The sequence below is a fragment of the Myzus persicae genome, unplaced genomic scaffold (assembly GCF_001856785.1).
Source record: "Myzus persicae strain clone G006 unplaced genomic scaffold, MPER_G0061.0, whole genome shotgun sequence".
Classification (NCBI taxonomy): domain Eukaryota; kingdom Metazoa; phylum Arthropoda; class Insecta; order Hemiptera; family Aphididae; genus Myzus; species Myzus persicae.
In genome coordinates, this window is record NW_019101158.1 from 382,303 (window position 1) to 404,256 (window position 21,954).

The following is a 21,954-nucleotide window of genomic DNA, read 5'->3' on the forward strand; positions in this document are numbered from 1 at the left end:
TTGTCGTTTTTGAATTTGAATAACCCAATCGTTAATCGCGTGCCGCTTGCCGTTTTGGGCGTCGGCCAACGCACTGCCGCCGCCGCGCAGTGCGCGCCGCATTCAAAACGATTGTTTATGACGATGTCTGCGCCCCAGTGCCGCCGTCTGCTCCCCCAGTACCCCCTACGCTCTATCCTTTAACGGAAATAATATAGAAAAAATATTCGATCGTTAAAAGTGCTAACAAAACTGCACTGTCTCACTCACTCTCTTTCTCTCTCTCTCTCTCTCTCTCTCTCTCTCTCTCTCTCTCTATCGCTCTACCTCTCGCTCTGCTCACAGCTCTCTAGTATTCTGACTTTTTCAAAAAAAATATTCTAACACGGTGCTATTTTGGAATTCAACAATAGATGTGTTGATCAGTTACGAACACCTGATATTATTCTTATGAATATGTATCTTACCTTTATGACTATATTACATACTCCCATCGTTGGAAGTAAACAATCACAATTTAACGGTTTTCAATACTAAAACAACAAACAGCCTTAATTAATCCGTAAATATATTGTATTTAGTACTTGGATAGGAACAGGAAACTGATAACAATTACATTATGATTTTAATACCCCCTAGTAGGTACCTATTAGGTAATTATGGTTATTATGAGTACTCCGTGTTTGTAACTGCAATATTCTCTTGGACAGATTAACAATCTTATAAATTAGAGTATAAATTAGTAATATTTAACGTTTAACGATAACTGTTCAGTAGGTGCTTCTGTAAGAGTCAGTTTCACCTTCCTATTATACAGCTATACTTTGTTTATCAGGCGATTGAAACTCAGCCTGAAAAATATTATCGTTCAAAAGCAGGCGAACCAGACATCAAATTTTGGGCTCATGTACTAAATGTCAAATTTCCCTATACGAAACTTCCAATAAAACACCACCCATTACAAGCGATACGAATGTCAAAAACACGATTTATACTTAATCAAGGGTTAACAGCTCGAAATAATAAAATTACATTAGGTACATACTATATTATTTTGTTATTTAAATGGTTCATTGATACATTTATAAGCTGTTTATTTAATATAAGTTTCGGTTTGTATTTCTATTAATTTGGTTATGGCAGAATATATATTTGGGTAAGTTGTGTCGTCTTTATTTTATAGGTAAAAAATATCGTCCCATGTTTACAATTGACCTTTTTTTCACTCTACATTTCCTGGCTGAGTTTACAACAAAAAAGATAATAGTGGTCTGAGTTTACATTTACCATTTTAATGTGGTGAAAAAAAATAAATAGAATCAATTGCGTCCACAGTCCATACCCAAATTATTAATAAATAATCATTAATTGATCAAAATACGTTATAAATTATTTATACATTTAATAAGATACTTATGATAAATTGCATATAAGCTACACACAATACCTGTACTTAATCATTTCATTATTTAACTATTTTTTTGTATCCATATTGGGACTCCAAATTTTTTATAGACTTTCTCTTTAACATTTTCATTACATTTATAAATATCTAAGTGCCTAATACGGCTATACTTATCAAAAAGTCGTGTTGTTTATATCACTACCTATATATTCTATAAACATGAATACATAATCCTACCTATAATAAACTTTATAAAAACTAAATTTTGACACAACTGGGTCTTATTTCGGTTATTTCTGTTGAAGTGCTACAAGGTCAAATCATTATTCATAATTTATTCCAATTATTTTTCACCTTGCTATAGTATTATTTTTCATCTTGAAATTGTATGAATGAACTGGACAATTTATCATTATGTTAATAGGTGCACTATATAATAATATACCTATAATATCTAATACCTATAGGCTACAATATAATTATTATATAAAATAAATTAACATTTTAATGTTGTATCTGAGTAAACGTATTTAATACAGAACAGCTATTTTTTTTATAATAATTATAAAAGCTCGCACGTTATAGGTAAGTAGGTACCCGTTTTATTTATTAATTACCTTTTTTGAAAAAAGCTATAATATACTAAAAAAAGTTAAACAAAATCGATATAATAGTATGTAATCGGTATACGTATACAAGGATTCAATATTTTATTTTAGGGTGAAATGGCTCCAGAGTTCTGCATTAATATAACGCTAAAATAGGGTTTATGTATAGTCGATTGTCGACATAATTATATGTAGGCGCCTATATACAGTACATTGTACATGGTATACTTAATATACGTATGCCATGTACTTGCATATAATATAGTGTATAGCCGATGAGTAATAGGCAACAGCCATAACAACGTACCTACCTATAAACATTTTTTTTTATTACCAGTTTATTTTTCGAGGGTTGTTACTGGTATGGTTTAATTGCATACAAAAGTCTACAGTCATCATACCTGCCTTTATAATATAATACCTACTTTTATCGAAATAAAATATTGACGAGAATAAATGTTGTTAGTTTTACTTCATTCATAGGTATACTTAGGTATATTATGCGGATTCGGTTTTAGCTATTTAGTTGTGTAATAAGTTTATTCAATATTGTATACATATAAATTATATAGACCTTTATTACCTTTAAATCTTTTCTAAACACTGTTAAATCACGGCTAACGTATGGTATATAATATATATATATAGGTATAGGTGGGTACTACCCATAATACTTTTTATTTATACCGCGGTGTTAGCGTTTGTAACAGTATTAACTATTAAGAGTAAAGTCTAAAAAACTAAAGTACCTATAGTTATAAAATACACATCAAACATTTATATACCTAAGAATATATGTATAAAAACCAATACAGACATACAGTTATAACGTATAGTTACATACACCGGTAATACTTTATATAAGTTATATAAGTATAGCCTGATAGCCGTATATATGTATACACGTAGCCGGCGTAGGTATTAAATCATGATGAGAGATGACCCCACATCATCATTTCGTGATAAAAAAAATGTATCATGAATGTATGAAATTGAAGACGAAACAGATTTTAAAAATTTTAAAAAATATTACTGTTTAAACTTTAAATGCAACTATTAAGGGCTCAACCGCTCAACGCCTTGGCGTCAATTATTGTTACTTATAAGACTTAAATAATTACTTTCAATATATCACACTTAACATTTTATTTTAATGTTGAGAAAAATAACAATAGGTGTTGATTTTGTTTACTAATTATAATAATTAATAATCCGTTAAAATATAATTATGTATTTAAATATTTTTATCAACATTTATAATAATAATAACAATAAATATTATTATCTATAACTTATAAGTACTTCCTCTCGATGCATTATCTGACCTTTATCACATGTAATAATATATAGGTAGGGCTGCCTTATGAATATCCATCAAAACATATACTACATTACTACATACAATATATTCATTGTATGTGTGTACGGGAGTAGCCGAGTTGGTTCCCGTTCAAAAAAGGTATTTTATTTAACCAAGCCGAATTGGTCCTCGTTTAAAAAAAAGTATTTTATTAAGCTAAGCCAAATTGGTTCCCGTTTCGGTTTTGGTCAAATAGTTAAGCAATTTTCATTTTTAAGCATTCTTATTTCTTTTGCATTATGAAATCATACATTCATGTGTACCTACCTATTATGTGTATAAAACTATAAACGATACAAAATATAAATTAGATAGTGTAAAATATAAATGTACCTACCTACACTCTAAAGTTTATACAGTAAAATGGCAATAAATTGTTATATTGGCGTTTTACCAAATTATCGTTGATATCTCGATCGATTAAGATAACGGACCTACTTATATTGCTATATGGGTATAAATCTTATGTACGTATGCCAATTATGTTTGTGAGCACTGCACCAACGAAAAGTTGACTAGTACTAACTACTAAGTGTGTAAAATTGAGAAGGAAAATGTGAGTAATTAAACGGGAAACAATTCATCTTAACTTAATAAAATATCTTTTCAAACGCGAACCATTCGGCAGTGGGGTTGGAGCTCAGGAACCAATTTATAAAAATTATAACGTAGGTAGGTACCATGTATACTCCATTAGATTTTTAAGCGGAGATACCCCGATTACGATTATTATTATAGTATGAGTTTATGAGAATTACTAATAACTGTAGGTATATATCGTACATCATATTATTTATAGATGTTTTAATTACTACTAAACCAACTGATCAATGTACACAACCCAAAAATAAGTGTGGCTTAAGCCAAACTATATGTCTATAGGTATTTCCGCAGTATATTTTGCTAAAATATATTCAAAATTACTTTATTTCCAGAAAATACCGATGTACTTATAGGTAAATTGGTATTAGTAAAATGTATATGCATCTAGGCATATTGCTATATTGGTTATTCATTTTTGGATTGCAGTAAAAAAAAAAAAATCTAATATATAGATACATAATATAAATATATTTATATATTATTCTATCTCCTGTACTTATTAGATATAATTTGGTACCAGAAACCGTTCTCAACATTTTAAGATTAAATTATTTTTACTCCTCCTAAAGGTGATAACAAACACACAAAAAGAAGACGCATCAATGTCAAACTATAATACACATCCATTGCATGGCTCAGAACTTAAAATTTACAAATTATAAAATAATGAATCAATATTAGATTTAGAGCACATATCTATAATTTAATTTAATTTTGCAGACCAAAGTAGGTTTTTATAAAAAAATAGATCCACGAATGTAGACCCTGTGCCCAATTATTGAAAAAGTACAATAAAGACTCAGAAGTCTTGTCGTGGGTAAGATTTATGTCTAAATCATAATTATAATAGTATTATTATTTATTTTATAATATTACAACATTTATGAGCATCAGTACTTCGTTAAAGTTGAATAATATTTGACGTTTTGATGTTCTAATAATATAATATATAGCTCGAGGTTTATAAGAAGTTAATTTTTGGGTGTTACTGAATTCTGTAATACAATATATGACACAAGTGTAATATTGTCAATTTAATACGATACCTATTGTACTATCTATGTAATTGTTCGTTTAGCTTAAGGAAGTCATGCGAAGCTGTATAGTTACATGTTTTTTACGGAGGCGCTCCTTTTCCACCAACAGCGGATGACGGAAATTGAACAATTATTGTAACTTCAAGTAGGAGTTAAATCGCCGCCCACAATTTAAAATACATTACTTGAATCATAGTGGGTGAGGAGGACCTTGGTAATGTCACATCCTATACAACGTGTATCATATAATGGTCTCAGACATCCATAAGTTTGATGTAAAACTACAAGTAACAATTATACTTCACTAAAAAATCAACTATTTATATTATATAAGATAACATAATATAGTATATTTCTGAAAGTAATTATAAAAGTCCGGTAAATAACAACATTAACCTTTAAAAATCCTTTAGATTAGCCATAAGGTATAATATATTATATTAATATATATAGTATTATAATATTATCTTTATTTATAATAGTTATTACATACCTATAGGCATTGCTTTATAATAAACTATATTAGTTAATAGTTTATAATAAAATCAATGCTATAGGTATACATAACATTTAAAAGCATTGTACAATTTGAAGTCAAATTAAAATGTATTCCTTCATACATATAGATTATAGATACATAAATGATAAATGTATACAATTTTGTTTTGGGGAAAAAAAAATAAAAACAGTTAGAATTTTTTTCATATTCCAATGTGCGTCTACAAATATTTAAGAAGTAAAAATAAAAATACATTTATCACTGCTCAGAATCTAAAAAGGAACCTAATTGCTTATAATTTGTTTAAGTCATCGTATGAAATACAAAATTTAATGTATGTAAACATCACTACATCAGTGTATAGAATGTATGAAAAATCACCTATACCTAACGGTTAACACTTACCTACATGCTATACTAGTATAGAAATACTAATAGTAGTACTGAAATGATTGTAGAATATTTACTTTTTACTATATTGATTTAAATAGGCGTACCTAAACCTAAGTTGTAACTCATAAGTATAGATAAAAATGTAAATATAAAATATTTATTACAAATTTAAATAACATTGTTGCAGGTGTTTTTAAAAATTTTTTCATATTATAACAATCTTAAAGGTAAGACTTTGGAAGTGATTTAGGCATAGGCAGTAAAATATGTGTTATTAATAAGTTAATTATAGTAGTTAGGTACCTAAGAATATATTATATCGATAATAATTAGTAACTAAAAATGTATGTATAGGTACTTCATAATTTCAACGTAAATAAGATAAATAAACTGTTAAAGAAGAAGCAGTCACTTTTTATAAAAGATTCCATAATCGGCTTGCATCTCATGCCAATCCTTTAATTAAAGCTCTTTCAGCAAATGTTATTCCGGGTAATCTTCCAAGGCGTTTAAAACGCAACTGGTGTAGAGATATGCTAACTTATTTATAAATTAATATATAACCTCGATATTTAAGTGTCATCACTGGGTGGCTGCTTTTATCCAGCCTTTTCTTGTATTAAATTATCTCAGCTAATAATCTTATTGACTATTGTACCCATGAGGTACAGATCGTGTATATAATAATAAAAATAAAAAATAAATAAATAATATAATTTAATAACATTTAAGCCACACTTTTTAAAAATTATTTAGATATAGGTATTTCAGTATTTGATTAATATCAGTGTTTGTAAAATAGTTAAAACATTCAGTTACAAAAAATACAGTAATTAACGGTATTTTATAAATTATTAAAGTCATAATTTCTGGTTTTAATACTAGTAACTAAGTACTAACAATAGAATTAATTAACTAAACGTGTATATCAGTTTTCTCCTTCCTGTATGTTTCATATAACATTTGAAAAATAATTGCAACAATACATACCAAATATAATATATTATTAGTCAATTATTTAACTAAATTAATCATTTCACTTCTATTTAGATACTTACTTATGTAATATTATTGATTTTAAAGCAAGTTAATAAAATTGTAAGTTTAATTACCTATACAAAAAATATGATCTCTTTATGGCTTTATATATGATATATTTCCATATCAATTATTAAACATTTTAGTAGCCTGTAGGCTGTAGCCATAAGTGTTATATCTGTCGTAAAGACGTATAATATAGCACTTTTGCGTTCAGTAGAGCCAATTTTGTGTTGTTAGCTTTAACATTAGAGTTAATTGACCCATTATCAAACTAAAAGGTAAGAACGTTAACTGTGTTTATATAATATGGTTTTTCACATTGGATATTTTAATTTTTTAACGTGTTATGAAATCATAAGTATTTGTAAAATATTACAATATTTAAAAATGCTCTTAACTCATTCAAAAATTAAAATATTGTAAAAACTAGTGTACAAACAAGATTATGTTCTTATGCCTTTAAGTTTGATAGTAGGTCAATTTACTCAAATGTTAAGCTAACACAAAATTGGCTTTACTGAACTTAAATGTGACGTGTTTAAACTTACTTACGTACCTACGTTTGTGGTTTGTACGACGACGATAACACATGGCGGGGGTCATGACGTCACTTTAAAACAATTTTGTTTGTACTTATAATAAAACAATAAGTAAAGATAGCACAAACGTATAAAGAATAATTAATAATTATTCATTAGGTACTAAAACTTATTATAAATGTACTAATATTATATATTAGTAGGTAATATAATATAATATTAGTCTTATAAATATAAATACATAATATTATGTGTAACGTTCAACATAATTAGTATCTACAACTACCACAAGTGATTTTGTCATTATTACAAATATAAATAAACTATCCACACTACACTCAAGTCTTAAACCTTTTGTTGCAATGAAAATGGTTTTACAGCTAGTTTTTAGTCTAATAAACCTCGGTCTAGATAAAACCAGTATAGTCAATTTTTCGAGAATTGCATTCTTAATTAACTTTACTTGGGTATTTATACCGCACATTGTGATGACTAATGTACCTACAATAAGATGTAATTTAAGTTGTACAATATGTCATATTTGCTTAATACATACTACATAGGTACCTATATACATATATATATAATATATATATATATATATATATTACTAGTACATATTATGTATGTGACGTGTGTATAAAAGTAATTAACAGTTAAAATAAAATAAATGATATTAAAAAAGTTAAATGTACAGATTCTTTTACATTTTTAACATGCTTCGGTAGTTGCGTAACTTAAAAATTGATACTAGGAGAACGACCATCTGACCATCTGTTCATCTGAAGGATTGTTTTTTAAACAATTTTGATATTTTTAAAATTAAATTTTATTTTGAATTAGAAAACAAATCATCAACTTTCTGTTAACCGCAAAAGTTGATAGTTAAAAGCAAAGTTAAAAACTCTTACAATTAAGTAAGATTATTATACTTCTAAGAATACCATTATTTAAGTTATTTTTAAAATATATATGATTAAACTCCAGTAGTACTAAAAGTCTAAAAGGTACTATCACCAAATTGTCATTAAATACCACGTGAAGTAGATCATTATAAGTTGAAAAACTAACCATGTTTTAATCAAAAGTTTTTAAATGTCATAATACAGAATAATATATTGTTGAGATAATCTAAACAGGACTTCTTATACTTGTTAGTTATTACCTATATTATATACGTGATAATAATAAATAATAAAACTAAATTATATGTTTAGCAGAGTTAATAAGCTCCAACTTAGTAAAACATTAAGTTTGTTAAAATAATTCATTAAATAAATTTTAAAAAAAATGATGATTCTGCTATAGGTAGTTGAAAACTATTGTTTGTGTACCTACAATGTAGGTGAAATTATTTTCTTATAACAATGAAAAAAATGAGGGGGTCCTACATTAAAAATATAAATATTTTTTTCTTACCTCTATAAATAAGGACCACCCTAACCTACATACAGAATGTATAATAATATTGGAAAATAATTACATCAGTATAACAGTAACGTAGCAGCTTACGTATTTAATTTATAACCTATTGGCTATTGATGTATTGATATAGGTAGTAGGTATATAGGATTTGTTCCAAATATATAGTATCAAAATGAGTAAGGTTTATACAAAAAACAATTTTTTTTCGTTACTTATACGAGCAAAAACTGCTGATTAAAAAATATAAGTGTCGAAAATACCTACTCAATTTGTAATGGGTTTTTTCTGATCGTTTAATTATACAACTCAAAACAGTATTAAATGAATAATTCTGCAACATATTATATTCACGAAACCGACCGACAATTGATTTTTTTTATAACCACAGTCTACAGATGACAGATGTATATGTGTAATAAATAAATGTATTGAAAATGTTTAAAAATATTTTATGATCAAAATATAAATAAATATGATCTCAACTCCAAGAGAAAAAATTGTGTATGGGATTCTTCATCTGTGCAACTGATGACTCTGTATTGGTGTTACTCGTAAGACTTTCACAGACAACATTAATCAATAATAAAAGATAAAACATCAACATCTGGTCTAATGTTATGTTTTATATATGTATATAGGAAAAACAGCAAAACGGAAATTTAACGGGATATATATTTATGTTGAATCGGCGCGTCGACGGGTATGAAAATAATGTAAAAATATTGAAACACGTATCTGTGTATGTAACCATATAAGGCCACGTTCTCAGTGTGTTCGCTGGTTCGACGATTATCACATCGCGCAGTAGGTAAACGACCTACGCACACGACCAAACCTACCCACTTGCCACTATATAGCTTTGCCCGTATATAGACTGACCGTCATCCTCGGTCTTGTTTTCGAAAAAGCCTTTCGCACTTCACTACTATACTATACGGTATATGGTATATATACTATTTACGCACGCGTGCAGTATATAATATGTGTACGTCATATCGTATTTCGTACCGTGTGTGTGAATAACATTCATAATAATATTATTTATTTAGAATTCGTAATGCAACAATAACAGTATGATATATAGGTATAACTCGCTATACTCTAAGTGTTACCAAAATTAAATTAGGTACAATGCACATGTGCATCTCGAGTATATTATAATGCATATTGTATGTCATTCATTTAATTTTATATTTATATATTATAGTATTATGTACAGCCATGAGTGTACTACGTACGCATAGTAGGTTAGGTTAATACCGTATATACTTGAATATGTACCAACATGGCAACATGTGTTTATAGGTATATATGTGTGCGCGTTTGCTTGCGTCACTACTCACTATATAGGTACCTATGCAGTGTAGTCACATATATACAGCATACTGTAGGTAATAAAATCCATTCTGAAATTCTTTTTCCACAAATAATTGTCAATGTATACCACAGTTATGCGTCAATTGACTATTACCTAGTGTTTTAGTGTTTATGCCGAATCAATTGTGACTCTAAATTCGTACTAAATAAGTTATAAGTCTATGAGTCTATAGACTATAATCTCTGTCTGCAATAAGATAATGTTGAGCATCCCCGCGTGACACTGCCATATTGGAATGCTGGAACCGGTTTCGATGGGTACAGGGATGAGCAGAAGAACTGATTTTCGTTGGGCCGCTGCACGTTTTCTCGCTGGACAGAGCATAGTTAACGATTGTTAATCCATTCCCCACGTGTAGAAATTATTTAGGTGTTGGATTATAATTTGTAGTTATTTTTTTAATCCTTAAAATAAAGCAGAAATGTCGAATTTTTGTAATAATGATACTGCTAAGTTGGTATTTTACATATTGTGAGAAGTATACCTATAATAATATATATTAGCTAGATGAAGTACACAAATAATGGAACAAATAAATATTTAACAAGAATTATTTCACAACCTTGAACACCAAAAGTTTGTAATTACAATTATCACTGGTATTGTCGTATTGAATAACAAATAAATATGAGACAATCACAAAAACATATGGTTTATTCTTTATTTATATTGTTGATACGTCATTATTGTTTGTACGCGCCATTACAATTTTAAATTAAAATTTACTATTATGAATGTAAGAAACAAGTACGTTTGTAAAATATTGGTTAAATTTAAATTGTTATTGTTGTTTAATATTGTTAACTTCGAGGGGTGTTTAATTTATGTATATGTTCTAAATATACAATGGAAATAATTAATAAATAATTATTTTATTTTATATAGTTGATAATATAAAATTCATTATTAAATATATATCTTATAATTACTAATTATTTTACTTGAAGCTTCGAACAATTTTTATAGATAGCCAGTATTTATGTTTGAATTCGAATTCATATATAAGGCTTAGTTACATATTCAGCCTAACCCTTTTTAAGGTAATATTAACATTCATTCCAATTTCCAATTTTGGTTACTATTAATATACAGGTTCTTTCTTAAAAGGACTGACTGACTAATTTCTAAAATTACGAACTGTGTTTATAATGTTTATATAATTGTTTTGCAACGATTCTAATCACAATAACTAATGTTTATCATTATTCATTAATCATTTTCTTAAAACTATCAAATCAACAACAAACGACTACATTTTATTTTATACAGAGTTTATTCTGGCAAGTTGAATGTATAATAAGTTCTCTCAAACATTTATTTTAAAACTACATTTTAATTTCATAATGATAATATATATAGTTGGTATCTATATAATGTATTATATTATATAGTTTACCATGATATAATATTACTGATTACAGTGATTGATTACCTATACAAAACTAATATAAATTGTGATATTTTAAACATTAATTTATTGTATGATCATAACTTCTCATACATGTTGATATAGTGATAGCGGTTCTTTAAAAATTAAGACACACATTATTTTTAAAAGTAAAATAGAAAAAAATTTTTTACATAATTTTAAGATATTTTAATACATTTTTTATCGTTAATATTTATTTTAATTTTACTTCTTTAATGATAATTCACATTCTTTCATAGAAGAAAGTTTTTTTTTTGAGTATATTGATGTTTGATTAATAGTATAAACTAAAAACGTGTACCTACTACTATAAAGTAAATAAAACTCTGTTGCTTTGAAAATTAGGTAAGAATTTAATAATTCAATACTGACACATCTTTGTATGTACCTATATTTGTAAAGTGAAACATGATATTAAATGTGGTGTTTTTGCATTATATAGAGCTAATTTTTTACCATTTGAAAGTAGTCATAACTCAAAATTCTTCGAAGTTGTGGCAGTCTTAATCTAGACTCTAGAACCTAGAGGTATGAAATGTATATCAAATAATTGGATATTTAACGACTAACTACTCTTTATTATTATGCTCAGTGGTATTCTGCAAAATGCTTGTTTATAGTATTCCGATTATTCATACATTTTAAATATTTAAAATCATACATAACTAAATGAGTACACTTACACATTAGGTACATATTTAATTTTTCTTATACATTAAAATTCTCAGAAGATGAAATGCATGTTGTTATTCAAAAAAGTAAAAAGTAGAAAGAAAAAGTAAAGAAGAAAAATTGTAAGAAAAATTTTCTTTAATAACTAATCTAATTTCTCATAAACTCTAAAAAATACTTTTCGTGATAATGAGTGTTAACTGCTAAAAGAATCACCCTGTAAAATATGCGTAATCGACTTACATTAATATTCTACTGTTTCAATAAATGTATAGTTAAAGTTGCATGCAAACAAGTCAACACACACACATCGGTTTATGTCGCAACGTGAGTCATCATTTTATTAGACCTATGAGTAAGCTATGTTTCTGGTCCATGGGTCCTAGCAACAGAAATAAAATCAATAGCCTGACGCCTGCGGGAAACGTACAATAGTACAAAACTAGTATACTATAAGTGCACTTAGAAATGTGACGTAGCTTAAAAAGTTAAAACCATATCGAAAGTGTTGAAAGACGTATTTGAAATATATTTGGAATTCGAATGAGTTATAATAGCTCCTATATATATATATACCATGATTGGGTAAACTATTGCTTTGCCTTAGAAAAGACTAAAAAGCAATTTGAAACAACTACACCGGGTAAATCGCTCTGCTGTATAGTATAGGCATCAGTAGTCAATACTCAATAATGCAGCTCTATATTGATTAGGTCACTGTAATGTATCTATAATATGTGTTAAATTTAAATTCAATGATAAATCATTAAACACAAACAACTCTTCTAAGCGGATATACGGTCTGTCAAGCCTATATTTCTAGAGAAAATTTTTTATTTATTGATATTGCTGTACATATATTATATTTTTAATTTATTTTTCTATTAGTATCCAATACAGAAAGTCGAATTGATTGCTATTTATTTCCAAAAACAAATCACATAATATTATATTGTATAGTGATTGTTATAATATTATTTCATACAAATTTATAATATTACTATATAGTACTACTTTATAACTTATAAGTCAATAAGCAGAACGGTATGATGTAAGATCATGAAATAATCATTCCTTAAAATTAATCTACACGTTATGAAAACAGTAGTGTGTAGTAAATAAATAAAACACATAGTTGTGAAAAGTTTTGATTCCCAATCATATATTTTTTTTAAATTACAACAAACTAGATACAATTCCAATTTTTGTTTAGGTTGAATGGTTGATTTCTTCGAAATTTTAACTTGAATATACTTTTATTAACAAAAAAAATATAACTTTTTATTATGCCTCCCCCCCCCCTTTGGGCCCCTCAACGGCTCTTAAAAAATAAAAATGTTAACGTCCCACCGCGACTGACGAGTATTATTTTCAGACTGCTAGAAATCGTACTATGATATTATAGAGGTTATAATAGGTTATAATTTGTAGATTGTCATATAATATGTTCAAGTTTACCATAAATACAACGTTGAGGACCCTATCTCTGGAGCTCACTCCCAAAACGTGGAGAAAATATGTTGAATGTTTCGAAATAGAGAACAAAAAACGTCGCTGTAAGTACTGCTCAAAATTTTCTTGAGTCCTACATATGGACATATGGCGGAGTTAATGCTGCAGCCTGCAACCAAAGCTTAGTGAGGATAGTCCTTTTGAACAAATTTAATCGGATATTTCAGAATCTTATGGCTTCCGTCATGATATAGTTCAATTACCGTAATCCTAAATCAACTAAATATAATTTTTTTTTTTATTAGATAATTTTCTTTTTTTGTAATTTCTAACACATTTTAATAATTAATTCAAGTTAAGTATATTATATGAACGATATTGTATTAACTGTATTGTGGCAAGGTAATCATAGACTAGGGTTGCCATTTATACAAAAATACAAGTCGGTACACTATAATACCCCCCCCCCCACAACACATTCTTTGGAATTTTTAATAATACCTTTTTTAGTCCAACGTTATTTAATATTTTTATTATATTATGATTTATAATAAATAAAAAAGTCAAAAATTAGAAATAGCACAAAATGTAATAATAGTATTATTATTATCTTATTCATAAATATAATTTTAAATTATCTAAAAAAATTAATTAGGTACACAATTTTTAATTTAAAACAGAGTGCTCTTACTTATTTAGTATTTACTAATATGTGTATTGTATAAATCTTATTTTAAGAAACCGGTACTTATCCACGTCCCGGCCGGGAAATGAAAAATATCGGGACTCTGTAGTAAAAACCGGCAGTGTCTCGGCGAAATCGGGATAGATGGCAACCCTATCATAGACCAGTACCCTAAAAAATGTGAAAATATGTATTTTCGATATTTTCGCATCATACCTCTAAGAACAACGTAGGTGGTAGGATCTTGTATTTAACATTTGATATCCCCCACCCCAACCAAAAAAGTACCAACTAGATTCAATTTACTACCTGAAATCACTCTCGAAGTTTAAGATCGAAGCATTTATTCTGTTACAAAATAATAAAGTAAAGTAATTTCAGACACAAAAATATGTTTTAAAAATAAATTCCACCATTGTAAAACAATATATTCATTGCTCTTATTCAGAATATAAAATATAAAATTTTATGTCCGGAAATAACAAAATATTTTTGAAAAAAAAACTTTTAATATAATACATCTCCATAGTCAATAATAATCTACTATTAACATAATATACCTACCTATACATTGTTAGTATAGAAATCGTTAACAATAAATAAATAAATTGCATTAAGGAATGGTATACATTTTTGATTGTTTCTTGTCAAGTATTATATCCAAATTCCAAATAGTATTTTGAATCGTTGTATACAATAGACCTACGTTAAATTAAAATATATGCTACAACAACAACCTATAAGTATACCTATTTAATTATATTTGTCAACCTGCAAACAGGCCCGTCCTTGGAAGGGGGCTTGGGGAGTGCCTCATCCGTGCATTTTTAATATATATAGTTGGACATTTTGTAATATTTACAATAAGCCAATTTTTAAACTCAGAATCTAGAACTACATTTTTAAGATATTTTTAAATATTTTCAATACGTCCAATATAAGTGTACCAAATTATGTATGACATTAAATATTAATCGCTATACTCTTATTGCAACTTTGCCTTTTTGGGTCATTTATAATTAGGCTAAAATTTGAACAAATTATCATCTAATATTACACCAACTTATTAGATTCAATTCATATATTATAATTTTTTTTGTATTATGTATACAGTGGAACGTCGATTATCCGCACTCATTGGGACCTTAAGGGCTAAGGGGGTGCGAATAATCAAACAACCATTGAAAATGTTAAAATAAAGTAAAAAACTAATTTACTAGATATAATACTAAATATAATATTCATAAAAATATAAAAAAATAATAAAAACAAAAAATAAAATACAAATATAATGTATTTATTTGAAATAATATTCAATTTTTTTTGCACTTCCAATAAACTTATTTTTTTGGCCGCCAAATGCTTTATTCTTTTTAATAATAAAATATCAGTTATACTACACTCTGGTTATTGTTCATACTACTACGTTGCTTACTCCATTGCTGTAAAGGTATCACCAGGCGTAGAACCAGTATAGTTCTCGGCTGTACTATTTATGAGAATATTTGAATATATTATCATTTATTTCAGCAATTATAATTATATAATGTCATGAACATTATAAAATAACTTATAAGTTATAACAGTTCATAATCGAGTTGTCCCATTCAGCACAAGTATTTAGCTTTTGAAAGGGGAGCTTGGCAATTATGTATTTAACATTATTGTATGTTTATATATATTTGTGTAACTGTAACGTTGGAATGCTTGACAACTGCAATAAATATCTGTATTATTATTATTATTATTATTATCAATACGTACCTACTTAAAGACCATATTTCCAAACTTTTGAGATTTTGTACTACTTATATGTATAAAAAAATGATAAAATAAACATTTGGTGAAAATGTCAAGTATCTGCGGTTTCTTTGTTTTTGAATAACAACAGAATAAAAATAACGTTCGCGGAAAATTTGTTAAATTACCTAATGATGAATATCTAATGTCCAATAATTTTGAACCTCAAACGCTCAAAAAAATTAATTTGATTTCCCAGTAAAATATTTATTTTTTTGTTAAAGGCAGGAAAACTTATGAGGAATCTTATATTACATTTACATTTTTTTTACCGTGCAAACAATTTTTTATCAACAATAATTTTAAAAAACTAATGCAAATCGAAATGTTTTATACGTCTATAAATAGTTCAAAGAGAGTCAAAATATCTTAAAAATTGTATGGTGAATATAAAATGTTTGTACAAACATCCGGGGAAAATTAAAGTTATTACAGTCATTAGTTTTTTTATTTACATCAAATAAACTAAATCGATTTCGTCGAAAAATGGTTTTGTGTTTTTTCTTAATTTTTGTTATGTTTTTCTAGACTCTTAAAACTATTGAAAATGTTATGCTTTTTACCTCCCACAGTATACCAACTAGATTCACTTTCCTACCAGAAGAGATGCTGCAGTTTAAAATAAAATTGTACTGCCCTAAAAAGTGAAGACAGACACAAATAAAAAAATTTAAAAAACAACAAACATGACTGTAAGTCTGTAAAATCAATACATTCATGATTCATCGCTCCGCTTAGAAACTAAAAGGGGGTGGGGGGGTTCTCATTTGAAAAACAAAAGTTGTATTCATTTAGGACACTTATTAAGTCTTTTTAAGTAAATTCAATAATTTGAATAATTTGAAAATGTGGTCGTTAAGTAAGGTATATGGAAAAATTCCAAAAAAACAGAATTTGAATACATTTATTTTTGAAATAAAATATTATTTAAAATTGTATTATCTATAGATTCTATATTAATAGTCAGAGGTACTAATAATTTTATTATTAATATACCTTATAATATAAGTATACGTATATTTTTAATTCAAAAATACCTGTATGATATTTTTGGATATGAAGTCTTAAAGTGTACATACTATACCTAGCAATTAATAGGGATATATAGTTAAATAAACTTCACAACTTAGAAACTGATTTCTCAAAGTATATAATATAATACACTAATATTTTCTGTCATAAACTGTAAATAAGAGAAAGTTGTGGAATATTGATAGCAACTCTTATATTATGTTCTGTTCTACAATAGTGCAATGGCCCCCTTCTCTATATACGCCATTATAACCGGAGCTTCGCTAAAAGGAGAAAGTAACTGTACAAGTGTACAATATACATACGTTAGACACATAATACTAACTCCTCCTTCTATTTAATGAGAATAATCTTAAAATAAATCGTATACGATCTGTCAACAATATTTCATCTTAACTGCAACTTTCAGGTTCAATTCTAATTCAATTTTACTATTGTTAGCTAAATAACGATTATATCATTAAAGTATGTCTTAGGTACATTATACAGTATAGTTTTTAAGGGAAATGAGAGGATATGAAGAACTAGATCTACTTTATAGTTTATACCTACTTCCGTAACTCATTAGTCATTTACATAACATGTCCTATTTATACATTCCCATCAACTCATCAACATTTGTACCTACGTAAATTATTTGTCAAACAATTTATTATAATAAAAATTAAAACGTTTGTCTCCTGCTGTCATTTAAAATTCTCGTGAACACCAGTTGTGACTATTGCATATTTGTTTATTTTTCTCATACGTTATGTTGAATTAAGCTATAAAGTTACAATAGTTGAGGAACAAAAAATAAAGCATCACTTTCATTATTGAATAGTGCTACTTACTTTACCTATTTCATTTTACTTACCTAATCGTTTTTCATAAAAAAAGCTGTCCAATCAACAATAATAATTATATGTATATACTTATTCATATATTTTATACTGTTGGGCACTTGTACTTTAGTACTGAATTTAAGTGAGGATCAGAAAATGTGATTACTATTGTATGTGTTGTTGTTTTTTTTTATTCAAACGCAATGGTTTTATTCATTTTGATACTAAAAAGTTAACATTTTACTGAAAACTAACCAGAAATAATGAGCCATGGTTAATGAGCAATGGCCGATGAGCATAGTTAGGTACATCTTACATTCCACTCTTAAAATTTACAAGGATATTTAAAATAAATATACATACTTTATTTAAATCTAGAGCGATGTGAAAATTTTTTTTCCCTAACCTATGTTTTAATTATTTCAAAATTTGCCATGTGCAGGGACGTGCTTGTGGAGTGAGGATGAAGGTGTCATATCCATCCAGACCTCTTTTAAAAAAGCTGAGCACTTCCACTTTCCATATGTATAAGAATATAATCCCTCAATAATCGTCTATGCAGACCACTCTTCGCTTGTTTTTGTGAAGCATTTGAAAATTCAGTTCCTATATAAGCGGAACTTTGTTAACTAAAAATAATATATTAGTATTCTAGTATTTACTAACTAGAATGTTGTTTACATAAAAAGTGCTTATAAAAATGAATATAGAATATTTGCTGGTCCTTCTACATAAAATAAATTCACATTTTCAATATTTTTTTCTCAAACAATAGTTTGCCATTAATTTGAATTTGTGAGGCTATTGTTTGTTTGTGCGCCACTCGTTCGACTACTCTTGGTACCTTAAGCGTACTTCAAGTTAGTAAAATTTTTATTCGTGATTATAGGAATATAAACCTATTACATACCTATATATATATTCATATATAAACTGTATATGCAGACATAGGTACAAGGCTATAATGTTTAAACTTTTAATATATGTATATAGTATATACTACCTAGTTCCTAAGACCCAAGGCCCTCTTCCTAGTTCCGAATGACTTACCAACACGCAGTGCCGTTATGTCGTCGTACCCATATTATAAATGTTATTATATTACTGTTTTCGCGATGAGGTGTAACCCGATACTGATTTTTAAATTATATGGATATAGGTTGTTATAATATATTATTATAATTTATAGAGATAGGTACCTATAATTGTTTCTTAAAGTATCGGAATTAGATATTTCCTAATTAATACGAAAGGTTGATCATTGACATAACTAATATTAGATACAGATATTGAAATAATGTACAACTAAACACTAGTGTAATGTGCTGGACTGACAATTACTTTGAAAAAAAAAATTATGTAAGTTCCTGTGTACATCTAGATATCTGCTAGCAAAGAACATTGGACATTAAGCTATTTAATGAAATTAGTTAACAAAACATTTATGTTTCTTTATTACGTGATGTCCCCTGATCTCTAGATAATCTTAAATTGTTCATAAAAATAAAAATAATTTAGACCCAGATTAAATATAGCTATTATAATTTTTAGGTAATGTTACCCATAGTTAAAATTCAATGTTATGTTTATATACCAAATTTTAGTAGGTAGTAGGTACCTAAAAAAAATTACTCTAATAATTACTCATAAGTTATAAGTTATATGTATATATAATTCTAGAACCCTAATGTTCTAGATCAAATGAGAGGGAGGGCATATTAAATAATATAAAGGTTTTTAAAAATATACTTAGGTAGTTATTGTTTTAAAAATATTATGACAATTTGATATCTTGATGAAAAATAACAACATGAATATGAAGAGTCCAGTGCAATAACCAGTAGGTATGTCCACTTTTCTAAATTGTTCTGCAGTAGAAGAAAACAATTAACTATGATTTGTAACAACTTATACATTTAAAGTGAAAAAATGTAGTTTCCCTTTTTTTTATAGATATGTATTCAAAATACCTTTTTTTACTAACCAATATAGACAGTTATTAACATGAATTGAAATAAAAGTATGGACATACCTTGTTTCTTGCTCGTAGTATTTTTTTTATAATTTTCAGTAAAAAAATTGCAGTACAAAACCATATAAAAAGAAAAATATGTTATGTATTAACTATTAATCAACGTATTGGTATTTTCGATTTTTCCACTTCACTAATTTATACTTTATAGTTTATTAGTTTATTACAAATGCAATGTAGATAAAAAGCAATCAATAACAGTTTTAATCAGTACCTAGGTATCAATAAAATATATAATACATAAAAAATAAAAATCCCGTTATTGTCTGTTTAATACCTACTTATTTTGCTACTTGGACACATATTATATTATTACAAGTCTAGTAATTCTAAATAATTGTATGCAATAATGTACGTAGGTAATTCACTGTTCCTTACTACATATTATGTGTAAAATAAAATTATTTGTAAGTATAAAAATATAGGTGTACTGGAATACCTATATAGTATAATGTTTACTACTTAGTATTAAGGTACCTATTCTAATTTCGAAAAGTTATAAGCTATAAGTTCATGACAAATATCTAAATATCTAATAGATATACTAAAAATTGAAATTCGTTGTTAATCTTTTTTTCGAAATTATTTTATTTCGATTTTCGACTGTATAGACTGTATAGAGGATATTTTATCCATGTAATTGATATAGTCAAGGTTTTTTAAATGTTCTAATTTGGGGATGGCTGGACGCTGGAGTGACATATATAACACATAGACATAATTAAATTATTATAATAATTTATCTATTTATTTATTAATATGGGGGACAATGCAAAGTTATAATATGCATAGGTACTAACCACTACGGCGGGAACAAATTATTATCATTATTATATGGTGTAAGTTTTTATGTGATGTTCAAATTTCGAGCATAGAATATGTTGTATGGTTCAAGGTAATGATGTCTATTGAATATTTGGCAGGTATGGTAGCAGTGGTGGTGAAGCGATACGAGAAAAATAACTTGCGCAATATTTTCGAAGGATTTCCGACGTCACGTTTCCGGACGGGTACCGTAACCGCACGCCCATCGATACACCCACTACGCGATATTATGCCGAAATAAATCTCAGAATAAAAGGGTACCTATCGTGTTACCGTTCTATCCTAGGTGGATTCGTCGTCCACATTGGTTCGGTGGTTACCTACTTGTTATTATTTTGTGGTCTCGATAATTGCTCGACTAGTAACCTTTCCCAACATACCTATCCAATATATACCTACATTAAACATTTATATATATTATGACATATTATCATTATGATCTTAGCGAGTAAGCTACTATGCATTTCTTAATAATTGTCTCTAACGCAGTGATTCGCAATTATTATATTATATAGGTACTTTATAGGCTTACTTATGACGTATATTCAAGTCATCAATAAGGTTTCCTAGAATCGACCAAAGGTCACCTGTCACCTACTCAAAGAGTAATCGGACGTAGCGGAAAGACGAATACTGGCAAATCTTTAGTGAATGTGGGGAGGGGGTGCCATGGCCAATGGCACAAGTGCATAACCACAGAAATACAGAATAGATGAAATTAAAATATATTTCATCTATTCTGTAACATAACTTAATATTGTATCTAATATCTATTAACTATATAAACTAATAAAGATTAATAATTAATTATTATTAAGGGGCACAACGATGATTATTTTATTATCTGGACTCAGTAGATTCGATAGACTTGGGGCACGGCTTTAGATACTATCTAAAACCGTGACTTGGGGCATTGCCACGTTGACATTATTGAGC